The following is a 6,787-nucleotide window of genomic DNA, read 5'->3' on the forward strand; positions in this document are numbered from 1 at the left end:
TCTTTCCCTCTTATCCTTCAAGTAAAGCTCTTTCTCTCTGTCTCTCATGTTATGTAAGCTACAGTCACAACTTGGCACCTGGCACAAGATGCTGATCTCAAACATGGAAACTCTTACTGCCACGCAGGGTTGTGGGGTTAAGATGGCAGTGAGAGGTGCCAGCAGGGTAGGGGTGGGGATTCATTGAATTCCTATGTGCCAGGCACTGTGCTCGGTGTCTTATGTATACTGTCTTATTTAACCCTCACAATAGCCCTTCACATTATGTATTGTTACCATGTCACGGACACCTGACACCTGTCAGGTGATGTGTGTCAGGTGACACCTGAAGCTCAGAGAGGTTGAGAAACTTGCCTGAGGTCACTCACCTGTTAGTAGCAGAGTAGATCAGGAACCGGAATCTGTGTGCTCTGAAGTCATGACCTTTATTCTGCAGCATGTGTCCTGTACAAAGAATCTTTAGCTTCCTTTGGGACGCCCTTTCACATACGCTCCCTGTTTAGACTCAGATCACCCCTCCTGGGGAAATCTGGCATAAGGATGTGTCATTCTCACTGCAGAGACAGGCAGACCTTGCCACAGAGGCATTGCCCATCTTGTCCAAGCTCAAGCCAGAGTCATAGGCCAGCAGAGCTCAAACCCGGGCACTTGACCTTCACCCCCCAGCTGCTTTCCACGTCGCAAGAAGATTTTGTTGTTCTCAACTTGATGTTGTATAGATCAGACCTATGCTCTTTGACTGTGAGCATATCATGGCCCATACTCTTTTGTTAGCTACTGTATCAGTTATCGCTTGCTGTGTAACAAGTCACCCAAAATTAGTGCTTTAAAACGGCCACCATTTTATTTCCTTATAATCTGTGGGTTGGCTGGAGGGCTTTCTGTGCTGGGCTGACCTCTGGTGGGCTCTGTCCTGCATCTCTGGTCACTTGGCCAGTGAGCTGACAGCTGGGTGATAGAGGATGGCTTCACCCCTGTGTGTGTGTGGGGCACTTGGCAGGCTGCTGGCTGGGGGCTGATTGTTGGGTCAGCTCTTCCCAGAGCCTCTCATCCTCCAGCAGGCTAGCTCGGGCTTGCTCACCTGGTGCTCCGGGGTTCCCAGCGCAGCGAGAGAGCTCACCCCAGTGCACAAGCTCTTTCAGGCCTTTGCTTGAGGCACATTTACTGCTGTCTTGTTGGCCAGATAAAGTCACATGGCTAAGCCTGGCTTCAAGGTGTGAGGAAACAGACTCTGGCTCTTGATGAGAGGAGGTGCAACATCACAACACAGAGGGTGAGCATGCAGAAACCGGAGGACCTGTGGTCATCTTTTTAACCCACCACAGCTCCCCTTGCTCTTTCAGACCACAGACATTTATCAAGCCGCTGCTGTGCACCAGGTGCTGTGGCAGGGACTCCAGCACAAGACAGACCTAGTGTTGCACTTATGTGGCCTCTAGTCTAGCAAACAAATAATCACATAACGAAACACATAATGTGAACATGACAAGTGTGGTTAGGAGAGCTGCACAAGTGCTGTGGGTAACAGAGAGGGTCAGGAAGAACTTTCTTGACCCTTAAACTGAGACCTGTAGGGAGACCAGGAGTTACTAGGTAATAGGGACAGAGGGGAAGCATTCCAGATAGCCAGAATAGCATGTGCAAAGGCCCCGTGGAGGGAGGGACCTGGCACATTTGAGCATCCAGTGAAATGCTAGTTCCCTTTAAGTGTCAGCTGGTTTGGGCTGAGAAAGGAAGTTACGGTTCACAGCTCTCCCCTGAGCTGCCTCCATGTGACCCAGTCTCAGGAGGGAGGTGGGGATAGACCTTTCCGTGTGTGGCTCACTCACAGGGGCAGCTGGGCTTGGTGGTCTCTGGGAGGAGGAAGAGATTGATGCTCACGTGGGCACCCAGGAAGTCCTTGTGGAAGAGGAGGGATTTGAGCACTGGAAAGGGCAAGGAGACAGCGAGAAAAGGGTCAGATGCATAAAACTGCAGGGGCAGGGGGGCGCTGGGTTAAGTAAGGGGCTTAGATTTAGTTCTGTTGGCCAGCAGTCTTTGAACCATGAACCGAGAATGATGTGGTCAGATCTGGGGTGGGGACATGAGTATTGGGTCCCCCTGGGGAACTCCCTGCTTACTCGCATGAGCTGCCTTTGATGTCCCCAAGCGTTTGACAGGTTCTCTCAAGGCATATCAGGAGGTACAGTTTTGGGAAAAGGCCCGAGCTCCCTGGGAGACAGAGTAATGATCATAAATGAGCCAGCACACAGTTGGAAAAATGCGACAAGTCAGACAAATCCAGGTTTGAATCCCTGCTTCTCGCTGACATCACAATGAAACTCTGGGCAGGTCACTGCCCAGCCCCAAGCCTTGGTTTTCTCATCTGAAAATGGGGCCTGGTCCCACCCACCCTGGGTCGGGTGAGGAGGGACCAGTGGGGCTGAGTTAACGTTAGCGCCTTTGCTTCTGTGCATGAAGGCTCTTGTCTGTGTGCAGCCGAGGACAGTGCAAGGGACCTCGGTGACGACACAGTCTGAGTGCAGCAAACACTCGTCTTTACCAGGCCTGAATGTCAGGGAAGCTGTCTTTCCCAGAATAAACAGAAACCGTGGCAACCAGTATGCATCATGTGGGCCAGCAGCCCATCCCGCTGCCGATGCCCAGGAGGAGGGCCCGTCACAGGTGTCCCCCGGGGGTGCAGTGACCCCCCCAGGGACCTTCTTGGCCCCCCCTCTCCCTGTCTGAGGTAGGACTGAGAAGTTCTGGAAAAATCAGTCCTGATTTTGGGTTTCTAGTCAACCTCAAATTTTATTATTTCATTTTACTTTTCCTTCTTGTTCCAGAAAGCATGTCTTGAATGAGATAAGTTGGAGCAAACCTCCCTGCCCTCCCCATCCCTTTGTCATCTGCAGATTGATCCCTTGGAAGGATTTGCCAGGACGATGCTGGGGGCGGGCACCAGCATGGTGGCAAAGCTACCCTAGGAGGGAGGGCAGGGGCCCAGTAGGCTCTGCCAGTCTCCCCAGACGTGCAGCGAGGTGGTGACATTAATACCCCAGTGGACAGAGAGGCTCACCCTCACCCAGGGTTCACAGCTACTAAGTGGCAGAGCTGGGATTCGAACCTGGGTCTTCATGCTTCACAACTCATTTCCACACTGCATGTGGCTGAATTGGGCGCTCAGCCACCAGTGTGGCAGGGCAGGGGGAGCCTGTGATGCCTGGCCCTAGCACAGAGGGGTCCAGGGTGGTGGCGGAGAGGCAGCTGAGTTGGTCTTGGAGACTGGGAAGGTTTTCCAGTCCTTGTGTTTCTGCCTGGCAGCCTCCTTTTGCATCTCTGGTAGGAGAAGAAGTCAGGACTTATGCCCTGACTTCTAGAAGCATGGCCTTGTCTTGGCTGGAAGTTGGGAAAGGGGTTTTCTGGAACCCCTGGCTTCTCCCTGTGTGTCTGCGGCCATCCAGACTGGACAGTCAGAGCCAAGCTTGGGGAACCCCTTGTCTCTTGGAACCTTAGGTCCTTATCTGTAAAGTGAGGGACTTGTTGACTCAATTGACAGCCTCATGGCAGTGAGCATGGACGATAGAGCCCAGAACCTTAGTTCCAATCCTGTCTGGTACACTTACTAGCTGTGCACATGTAGAAAGTAACCCAACCTCTCAATTCATGCCTCTGTAAGATGGGAATAATAATAGCCCCTACCTAATGGGGTCATCATGAGGACCAATATTTGTAAACGCGGGAAACAGCGCCTGGGACAGAGTATGTGCTGTTCCTAGTGTTACCTCTTGGAGTTGCTGGGAAGTTAGTGTGAATGTGGCAGGACCTGTCATGCTCGGCAGGAAGCAGATGCTCAGACACTGTTAGCTTTTTGATTGAGGAGAGGAGGCAGGAGATGGGGTCAGTGTGGAGGGTACCCGGGTAGACAGACCCCTGGGCTGGCTTTGGGACCTTGGGACACCCACTTCACCACCCCGTGTCTGGCTTTTTGGTGGTTGCTTATTTTTGGTCATTCATTCACAAGAACACACACGAAGATATAAAAGTATAGATAATACATTAAAAAATTAGAGCCAAGGAAAATATAAAATAGAACAAATTCCAGGTGGAAAATGAAAACAGACATGTTGGCCTTGGGCTCTATAGTTATTGAAATTGGCCTGCACATCTGGTTGTGGGCTTCCTGGTGGACAAGTGAAAAGGGAAATAGATTTACTCCAGGATTTCTTTATCCAAAGGGAAGATGCTTGGCAGCTCCTCACGGGAAGCACAGCTTTAACTGGTATTTGGAACTAAAAGAAACCCCTCCCTCTCACCAGCTTCATGGATGTTCTCAGAGCTCAGTTTCCCCAAATGTAAAATGGGGGGGATGACACCCTGCTCCTCTGTCTGTCTGGCTGATTGTGGGCATATGTACCTGTGCATTCCTGGCGTGTAGTGGGCACCCAGAGGGCATAGTTCCCAGCCCTCTGCCCCATCATAGCTGGCGCCTGTCAATTTTTGGGCAAAAGTTTAAGTCAGCATAGGGTCAGCCCAAACAAAACCAGCTGTGCTCAGAGTGCAGTTCTGCTGTCAGAACCCAGTCAGGGGGAAGGTTGTGTGTACGGGGAGTGGAAGCTGTTTAATAACAGGACATATGCCAAGGCCAGTGGGCACTTTGACAAATTGAGGCTGGCACGTGGCGTGGTGCATAAGCCCCCAGGTGAGTACACACGGTGGGGTTGGAGGACCAGCAAGGGCCCATTTGGTGAGGCCGGCTGTGCAATCAGACGTGAGCTGGAGTTCGAATGCTGGGAGGGCTGTGAGGAGGGAGAGAGGGAAACGGGAGTCAGCTGCAGAGGATGGAGGGAGGCAGGGCGCGGAGCACCTTCAAGTGTGCGACGTGGCCCCTCGGTGATCAGCGCTTCGGGCGAGGAAGCACATGGGGTTAAGCAACCACGACATCCCAGTGAGCTTGAGGATCCAGACAGGGCACTTTAGAGGTGCAAATGGCTTCAGTCACTTCCCTGGGGCAAGATTGTTTTCATCTCAAAGAAGCTTTGTAGCTTCTCAGCACTTCCAGGTGCTGATGGCGGCATCACAATATTGTGAAATTAAGCAGCGAAGCCGACTTCATTACCAGCTTACCTGGTGAGGGAGCAGCCACCTTAGTTAGCACTGATGGTTGGGTATGACAGAGCTAAAATTGAACTTGGCAATTACTACTCTTGAGAGGTTCCCGGTGCTGTGAAAAGAAGGTTCCATGGAAATCAACCCTGGTGATCACGGGGCTAAAAATTAGTCAGTTACTATTCAGCCTGCTCTGTCAGCCTATACGCATTGGGGTGATGCAGGGGAAGGGGGATGGAAACTTGGGTTTTGGCTGTCTTGGGTTACCTTGTGTTCACCTGCACAAGATTCGTTTTTTACATTAGTTCCAGGACAGAGGTTTGAGAGACCCCGTGTTAATGTCGTGGTGCAGGGTGGCCGTTTGAATGGTGGGTCGTTTTAAAGTCCTGTTCTTTTTATTTGCATGAACTCACACCTCTTTCTCAGCTTTCCAGTTTTCTCTACACTTGTGAAGGGGTTTTCCTAACAGGTCCTTGCCTCTCCTTGGGATGTTGCACATGACGAGCTCAGATTTTGTTGACTCCTAGTCTTAGAGGAGGGTTATTGAAGGCTATTATTGAAGGTGTCTGAGCCCTTCATGGAATTATTTTTATTAAGCTTTGGCTAGAGTATTTCAACAACCTCAGAATAATGTGCCCATGTTGCAGATAAAGACAGTGAGGGGCCGGTGTGCGCTTGGCTGAGAGAGTCAGATGGAAAGGAAAAGCTTGTACAGATTCAGTTCTCAGTTGACTTGGGATGTGGGCCCTGACTCTCAGGAACGGGAAGATGGCAGTTCAAGTCAACTCATTGCTTTGAACCTCAGTTTCCTCATCTGTAAAATGGGAACTTGGGCTAGGCAGGTGTGAGGCTTCAGTGAGATAAGGCAGGCACAGTAGGACCTCAGCATAGGTGGGTGTTGTTATTTATTGTCCACCTCTTTTGTGCCAGGCACCGGACTGGACCCTTTCCATAGGAGACCACTGCTTTGTACAGAGATCCTGCAAGGAATTCTTAAGTAAATGCAGGCTCAGAGAGGGTTTAATTTTGTCCAGGACCTCTGAGCGAGTAAGGCGCAGGGCCGGGATTCAGGCAGTCTGGCCCCCAGAGCCTGGCAGTTGTCCCTGGCCCCATTGTGGGAACACTTGACCATCAAAAAAAACAAGGCAGCCTGGATGAGCTGCCTGGAGGGCCGAGAAGAGAGAAGCATTAGAACAGAAATACCTTTTCCAAAAGGCTGCAGCCCTTCCACAGGAAGCTGAGTCATCTGTCTTTGTTTTGAACCATAACCATCGAGCTGCCTCCAACTTGGAAAAATAAAAATAAGGCTAAAAAATGCTGAATTCTGTCAAGGTGCAGGGGCCCCTCCCTGGCTCTACCCCAGGGGGAGCTGAGCGGAGGGTCTGTAGAGCTGGGACCCCCGCCACCCCACGCTGCTTGGCCAAGTACTCAGTGCAAAGGGAAGAGCCCTCCTTCTGGAATCCACGCCCTGCAGGTTCACCTGCAGGCGGCTGCAGGTACCCAGCCTGCCAGGTGGCCGCTCCTGTCCCGGCCCCCCGTGTGCCCCGTGGGGCTGGGACTCTCACGGTGAGTCAGTCACGTTGGGACGCTGCTCTGTCACTGCACACCGAGGACAACATGGTTACACCCCAGAATTCCTCCTTCCAGTACATCCAGAATCTTCTGTCCTCAGACTCAGCCTCCCCCCCCCCCCCCCCCC

This window comes from Lipotes vexillifer, unplaced genomic scaffold, assembly GCF_000442215.2.
Source record: "Lipotes vexillifer unplaced genomic scaffold, Lipotes_vexillifer_v1.1 scaffold53, whole genome shotgun sequence".
Lineage (NCBI taxonomy): Eukaryota > Metazoa > Chordata > Mammalia > Artiodactyla > Lipotidae > Lipotes > Lipotes vexillifer.